The sequence below is a fragment of the Chaetodon trifascialis genome, chromosome 17, assembly GCF_039877785.1.
Source record: "Chaetodon trifascialis isolate fChaTrf1 chromosome 17, fChaTrf1.hap1, whole genome shotgun sequence".
NCBI lineage: Eukaryota > Metazoa > Chordata > Actinopteri > Chaetodontiformes > Chaetodontidae > Chaetodon > Chaetodon trifascialis.
Window position 1 is genome coordinate 18759068 of NC_092072.1, and position 8506 is coordinate 18767573.

Consider the following 8506-nt stretch of genomic DNA (forward strand, 5'->3'; position numbering starts at 1 on the left):
GTGGTCATTGAATGCAACACACATATCTGTTAATGATGGCACGTCAATGCATGAAAAGGACAAACCAGGGTGACTGAATTAAGCAAACCTTGAGCGTAATTACTGCTACAAACATGTTAAACAGGATGAGCTGCAAGGACAAATGTGCTTGGATAAAGTTTTGATGCCCATCAAGCAGCTTTCACAGAGCACATTCTGACATCGTTCTGCAGGCAAGTTTTGTGGTGAGCGAGCTAACAGCTAAGAAGCTGAAACCTCACTCAGAAGGAGAATTTGTGGAGGAGAGCCTCGTTGCTGCTGCAGAGCTGCTAGAAGCAGACAAAGTAAATTGTTCAGAAGTGTCAGTTTGTCTGAAATACTTATGAAATATAAAGTGATAGCAAGTGTGTGTGTGATTTGACCTTCATGGTGGACATTAACAAGTAACTCTCCGAGCTGAACTTTAAGCTCCAGCAGCTTCTCAGCTCTCTGCTTTCAAATGTGAAATCACTGGAAATGAAATTAAAGCTGTGGCAACTGGAAAGAGGAAACACTGAGCGTGTTTCTACTCTGCACCAGCTGATGACAACCGACAACATGAAATCACTGAGCTGCACAGCAACAACCTGCTACTGAGAGCAGATCTTTTCAAACTGACTCCTGCAAACACTCAGCTCTGCTCAAGACTGACTGGCCCAAACCTGAAAAACCAGCTGTGAGGATCATCATCATCTCTACCAACTCACATCAGACGTCTCGCAGAAGAGAAGCATCTCCAGCCATCGCAGAGGTTTGTGTGATATATGTCTTCAGTAATTAGCCGTAACTCTTGAAAAATTGAAATGGCCCTTGACAGGAGTGTGTGTTCTTCAAAGATAAGCACCATTCACTTTGAAAGAGACTCAGATAATCACGACAACCAGCAAAACGGCCAGTTTCAGCCTGAGCATATAGAGCTATATATACAGCTATATGTGAGGCAAAAAGCTGAAATCATGGAAGGTACAATTCACAGAGAATTTGATGATGATTGACATCACTGTTATGTCTGATAAATATGAAGCTAGCTGGCTCATCATAGTTTAGCTTAGCTTAGTTTAGCTTAGCTGAAAGACTGGAAACAGGGGGAAACCTTGAGTCTAGCTCTGCAGGCAACTAAATTCACCAATCAGCACCTCCAAAGCTCGCAGATTAACATGTTTCATATAGCTTGTTTAATGCATATAACTCCTTGGTCTTTTCCCTTGGGTTATGTGAAGGTCTTTGGACAGAGCCAGGCTAGCTGTTTTCAGTCTATGTGCTATGCAGGCTGTTCTCACTCCCAAAATGTGAAATATGGCAAACTATGACACTATAGGTACTGCTCTAGCATTATTTCTGGAGGTGTGTGTCTGACGTAGTATAAGGAGTGAGAAAATTCTGCATTACAGGACGTGGAAGTCAGAGGGTTTATACGCAGAACATCGGGGGTCGTGACCCATGTAAAACCAAAAGCAAATATTGATGTTGTCAACAATCTTTATTTTTGAAAGTCTAGCTGGATGTTGCCAACCAGACGTTGCTTTTTTATTATTGCTCACTTGACCACGGAGCCCTGCATGTGGAAAACTAGCCCTAGAGGGCGACGTAGAGCATGATAGTTTGAAGAGTAAGGCCACTGACCAAGCTAACGAGTTGGAGTGAGAACATGTTGCAGCTAGGCCAAGCTAACCAGCTGCTAGCCGTAGCTTTATATTCACCGTATCAGCATGAGAAGGTCAACCTTTCTTACCTTTCACTCGAAAGCCACTCAGTGTATGTGCCTTATCGTCGAACCGTTCCTTTAGGTATTAACTTGTCTTCCTGTCTGTCCGTCCCTTCTCCCCGCTCTAATTCAAATATGTATTATTGAAACCATATTAATTGATATGAAATGAATCTCTCGCCCTCTAATTGAAATATGCTTTATTGAAAATGGCATGAATATAGTATGAACCTCTATCCCTTTTACTTCTATGAATATTCATGGCAGTGTGTGTGTGTTCAATGGCAACAGAAGGTTGCCACGGGAGACAACCCATCGAGCCTGTCCTCATCCTCTCATTCCTCTCTTCTCTCTTTCATCTTTCCTGTCCTCTGTCGCCGCTCCACCATTAGTCTCCACACTTTGGCACTGTTCGGTGTTCTACTTTCCTCGGCTAGTCTTTTGACTACTTATTCTATTGACATTGCTGTTTTTTTGCAGTTTTTTGTGCTGTTTCATAGCGGTGGCTTTAAAATGACTCAAATATATTCATCTTTCGCTGAAAATGAGTGGAATTGTCACTTCACGGGCTGATTTTTGTGTCACAAGTGAAGGAAAATGATTTGTTCCTGTGGATATTTTCCTTTCACAGTCTATTGTTATTATAATAAGGGCAGGCCTGGAGGATTATGTGTGGCTCACAGCCCATAGGTGTGATTTCAGGCCTATTCCCTCAGCGAGAGGTGATACAATCTTATTCATGCTAATTGATGGGCAAGTTGGCAGCCTGATAATGAAATTCAAACCTCCATTCATGCCCCGGTGTGCGTCTGAGGTTTGCTTGTGTGTGTGTGTGTGTGTGTGTGTGTGTGTGTGTGTGTGTGTGTGTGTGTGTGTGTGTGTGTGTGTGTGTGAGATGTGTAATTCTGTGAGATGGCGGCCTGTAAACTGTCTAATTGACCTTTCCACGCTCCACAAAGGACGGCTCCTCCGCCCGCCTCCTTCCGGCTGCTGTTCCCTCCCTTCTCCCCTTTCTCCCATCCTCCTTTTCCATTGTCCCTTGACACTTCTTCTCCCCCTGTCCTCTAGTTTCTCCTCTACACTTTTACCCTTTTTCACCATTCCCTCATTTCATAGATCATGCATCCAATATATGTGACACTGATGATGTTTCTAAATGTGGCTACTGTAACTACTGCATGGGCAAATGTGTGTCTATTTAAAGACATCTTTTTTTTTGTTTCTGAGCAGAGTGAAGTCAGACATCTTCAAATTCTCCCATAGTGGCTTTTACCCTTAAAAACAGATGCATATTTAAAAACAAAATGAAATAATGATCAGCCCATGGATACTGTATTCAACAACTATTTTTTTTTTCTTATTGGGGAATTGAGTGTAATCCAGGGTTTTGCAGAATTGTCTTTTTTTCTCTCTCTGCCCTCACTGTCCTTCTGTCTCTATACTATCAGCTGTCAAGGACAGGTCAAAAACAAACGCTGCCATCCTGCCAACTGAGGCATTAGATCAGAAAAGCTCACCCGGGCCATTTTGGACGGCAGTGACGAAATGATCTGTTTTGCTGTTTAGGTTGGATGACTTGTCGGCTCCTAAAGGGAGACACAGCATTCAACGGAGATGTTAAAGACATGTTTTTCATAAACTTCTGTAATATCTCTGCAAACCTGTCAGAGTTCATCCTCCAGTCATTCTCTCAGATTACAATATTTGCTGTCTGTTGCTAATGTAATAACGGACTTTAAGGACTTTAAATGTTATGATAGATTTATTTGTTAATTATCTCCATTCTTAGTTCAAGTTAGACTTCTTGTTTCATCTGCTTGCCTCACTTTGTTTCGTTTTGGCTCCAGCTTCCTTTGCAAAAAAGGTTTGTGATCTCAGAGGGACTTGCTGAGTGAAGGCTAAACGAAAGTCCTGTTCTTCTCTCTTCTTCATCCCCACCTTTTCCTTCCTCCTCTCCTTTTTGTTCCTCTTTTCATTGGCTGTAAAGAGTGTGTGAGAGAGATAATGAGTGAGTGTCTAAGAGCCAAGAATGTTGTGGAGACATAAATCTGTTTTCACAGTCACATTATGGGGACTCATCTTCCTTTCGGGGAACAAAACTCAAGTCCCCAGTGTGTAAATCATCAGCGTTTAGGTTGAAGGTAAGGTTGTGTGCTGCATATGTGTGTGCGTGTGTGTGTGTGTGTGTCTGTGTTTCAGCTTTGTCGATCAATCTGACAGAAAGTCTCACAAAAAGTCTACTTCACACAAACCTGTACTGTAGTACAACTTTTTTTCAGTCTTCAAACCTGCCAGCGACCTTTCTCTCATGTTTCTTTTTAATGACCCTTCTTTTCTTTCCTTCACCCTCTCCTCTACTTCCCCTCCTCTCTCCTGTCTCTAGCGATGTAATGAGATTAGTGAAAATGTCTTGTGATGACCTCGCCATCGCAGGTCAGCATCTGCCATTTTGTTTGAGGGTGTAGATAGAAACCCAGAGTCAGGCTGCCTCAGGCCATACGATCACTGCAGCATCATACCAGCAGAAGTTATTACGCATCATGTATGCAGAAATGCTCAAAAGTGACATGAAGTATGTGTTGCTGAGATTCAGGATGTCCTTATCATTCAGACTGAAATTAGCCTCCTCATCCTCACTAATTTTAGATCAGCTGAAATCTTCTGTCTCCTTGAATCTGACGATGGCAGAACTCATTCTAGTCTGTCAGTCTAGCAGTGAAACCTGCTTTTCTGGAGCTCTTAATGTGTCTTAAACTCACAATGCCAACTTGGTGCTCAAATAGCAAAACAGTTGTTTTCCCAACTTGGAATATAAGACAGGGTGCTGTCTATCATGATCCTAATTCTATACACTGTTATTATTTATGCTGTAAGGTATGAAACCTTTCTCGCCCATTGTAGCTGGGATAGGCTCCAGCCCCCCGCAACCCCGAAAGGGATAGGCAGTATAGATAATGGATGGATGGATGGTATGAAACCTTCTCTCATATACACTGCATTATGAAAGAGGTTCCCAGCCTCTGCTGCATCGATTATGACTACTTGTGTCTCTTGGGAACCTCCCGATGCTTTGCAATACTAATATGGCTGGAAATCTTCTTAACAGTCACATCCAGCTCTATCACACTGTATCTCTGAGCCCTGCAATGCGTAAGTCATGATCTGCTGCAGAAGTCTATGAGAGGATGTGCACAGTATAACATCATTTAAAGAGACATTTGAAAAGAAATCTGAAAACATTGTTTTTGCTCACCTCTTGTGCCTTAACTTCTCAACTTGCCACTGTTAGGTGTGGCTACAGGTACTTCCGCTTATTTGCTGCAGAGGGCATTTTAGTCTTTTGGTGAAGATTGTGGGAATGTGCTAAAACGTGCTAAATTGGATGAGCTGCAGGGACAAAGGTGCTTGGATAAAGTTCATGCTCTTCAGCAGAGTTTGGATGCCCGTCAAGCAGCTTTGACATGAACAGAGACAGTGTTCTGCAGGCAGTGTGGTGGGCGAGCTAACAGCTAAGAAGCTGAAACCTCACTCAGAAGGAGAATTTGTGGAGGAGAGCCTTGCTGCTGCTGCAGAGCTGCTAGAAGCAGACAAAGTACAATTGTCAGTTTGTCTGGAAGCCCTGACTTGCAAACTCAGTGACAGCAAGTGTGTGTGTGATTTGACCTTCATGGTGGACATTAACAAGTACCCCTCAGAGCTGAACCTCAAGCTGCAGCAGCTTCTCAGCTCTCTGCTTTCAAATGTGAAATCACTTGAAATGAAATTAAAGCTGTGGCAACTGGAAAGAGGAAACACTGAGCGTGTTTCTACTCTGCAAGATCAAAAGCTGCTGTGACATCTGAACATGCTGCTGAGTGTGAACACTCCTTCAGGCGTTTGGTGAGAGATTTCAGGACATGAAAAGTAAACAAAAGGACAATATTTGCTCTTTAATGTGGAACCAGCTGATGACAATTGAAATGGCCCTCAATCAGATAAAGGTTCCCCACTCCTGCTTTAAGGCATCTTTCACTTAAGACATTTAAACTACGACAGTCTATTGACCCTACCATGCTGGATTAGGAGGGGCTGTGTCCGACCATTTCTGTAACTTTCCAAAAACAATGATCTCACATTCGCAGCCACATCACATTGTGACTGTTTCAGCTGTGGGGAGCTGAGAAAGGAGCCAGGGTTTGAACTTGAGCTCTCTTTTTTCATTAGTCACATAACTATTTCTGTCTCCCTTCAGGTGTACAGCCAAGTGCAACACTATGACTGAGCGCCTGAGAAGACAGCAGGCAGACCAGCTCATATCAGAAATTTACTGGACTGAAATAGTTTTCAGTGGACTCTCCACTGACTACAGGAAGGAAGGAAGAAATAGTTTCACCTTTGTTGTGAAGGTCTCTGTCATGCTGCACACCTTCTTGACTTGTCCCACAAGCAAACATTTTTATCTCATGTGTTTTTAGGTGGATCCGGGGTTTTTGTGTCTCTCTGCCAGATGGAACTGCCATCAACACTGCTCTTAAATATCCAGCATCACCTTAGGCTTTCTTCACAAATATTTCATATTACATGAACTTTTTCTCTTTCCGCTTTTTTTCCAGACAGCAAACGCCGCTCACCTCTCTGTAGATGGAGTTTGCTGGTGTTAATGACCCTGTCTTTTAGCAGACCAATGGATGTACCACCTTGGGCACTGAACCACTTAATCATAAGGGGACGAAAAGGGAACAGACAACAGGAAGAGATGAAGTGTGGTGGTGGTGGTGGTGGTGGTGGCGGGGGGTCGGCAACCATGACGATCACCTCGAATTGGACAATGATTCCACTCTGGTGGCTTCAGAGAGAGAGCAGGGAGAGGAGGAAGAGGTAGTCTGACAGATCCTTAATTAACTGTGGTAATGAGTAAGAGAGGAGAGGGGGAGGAAGAAGGGCGGGAGGAGGTGGGGAAACAGTAGGATCCTAAACACTGTGATGCATCTGAAAGGCCACAAATCAAGCAGGCCATATGCCTCATTTTGTTACTGCTGCTACGCCTGTCAAGCTTTCCATTCACACACATGCAGTTTACAGTGATCATGGCAGATTCACCATCAAAACGCATTGTTGGGTTCTTGATTTCAAACAGAGGTAGACTAAAGCGGGCTTCTCCGTTCTAGTCAACGGCAGTTGATTGTGTTTTCTGAAATGACAGCTGTTGCTGGCAGAGTTTATCAGCTGTAGCTAGCTGGTGAATGAAGCTAATGTTAGCTCCAAGCGTTGGGTGGAAAACGAACTTGTTTTCAAATAAGAAGCCTGTAAAGGGGTCTTGAATACCCACATGATGGCTCCACAGATGACATTCATGTTAAAAGTATGTTCCAGGAAAGAAGTCAGTGTCCTCACCACCTGACGATCCCTTGAGAAGACATGGAAATAAAGAAACAGCACTGTTCTTGTATTCCACTGTAGAGCTTGTTAGTCTCAGTGGGAGGAGGGAAAATTTAGGCTCACACTATTATTTTGTTCTAATATAATCCTCTTTGGCTGCTTATCTTAAATATCTGTGAGTATTGAGAAAAGGATGAACTTAACCTTCCCCTCTCTCTTCATTTGCTAGGGTTGCTGAACTGTAAAAGCTTGGAAGCTAGGACAGTGGGTAATAAGCTATTTAGCCAAGCATGCTACTGATAGCGGCTTACATTAGAGCAGTTAAACACACTGTTGAATCCAGCCCATACAGTTTGGCTCTTGTGTTTTCTGTCTTCGGTACTGCAGCTCTATGCACACCACTTCAGCATGAGGAGAAATCCAAAACTTCACAGGCCTTCCATGCCCAGCTACAATTGCTAAGATATGACTGGGCACTCACTGTTCATGGGAGGGGTTTGGCAAATGGTCAGTTGTAGGTGTTACTGTCAGTGATGGATTATTATTATAATTTCAATCATTTCATCGCAATGCAGAATTTGAGAAGCGTCAATACAGAATGGTTTGCAATAGTTTGTCATTTTGTATAGTGCAAAATCACTCTAACGTCTATATTATTGTAATGAATTGACTGAAATGACCATTATAATTAGAATAATGTGATTCCCATGTGATGTTACTGCAGGGGGCACCAGAGGAGGTGTGACAGGCAGTAATGGCCAGCATGTTAGACCAGCTACCGGTTCATTTACCTGAAATGACTGATATAATGTCACCATAATAATTAGAATAATGTGATTGCCATGTTATTCAATATCCTCATAATTTACATTCTAAGGCAATATGTGCCTTTCATGCAGATTTACACATGAAAACAAACAAACACACATACACACACCTGTTCACACACATGCTTTTCATCCCACTGGCATGTCTATTTCCAGAATGCCCCCAACCTGCACACGCATGTCGCTGCCTCACACGCACACACGAGCACACACAGACACACGCGCAGATGCACGCATACCTGTCGCAGGAGAACACACACATTTCACTGCCATGGCTACCGTGAAGCTGACTCAGTTTCCATGGCGACAGAGACAGGGTCGTTGCTGGCTGCTGATCCCCAGGACACACCCATTTGTCAGTAATACAGAGAGAGGCACGGAGAGATGGGAAATGAGACAGAGAGCTGCAGACAGAGGAATGAAATGATGAAATAGTTGCAGAGAGGCAAATGGAGAAGGATGAGGGATAAAGAGGTAAAAGAGATGGCAGGTTGAGAGGGGAATGGGAAAGCACTTCAAAAAGGGGGAGAGAGGAAGTTGGACATGAGGGCAGAACAGATTGAGAGGAGGGTTTGAAATATAATGATAAAAAAAAAAA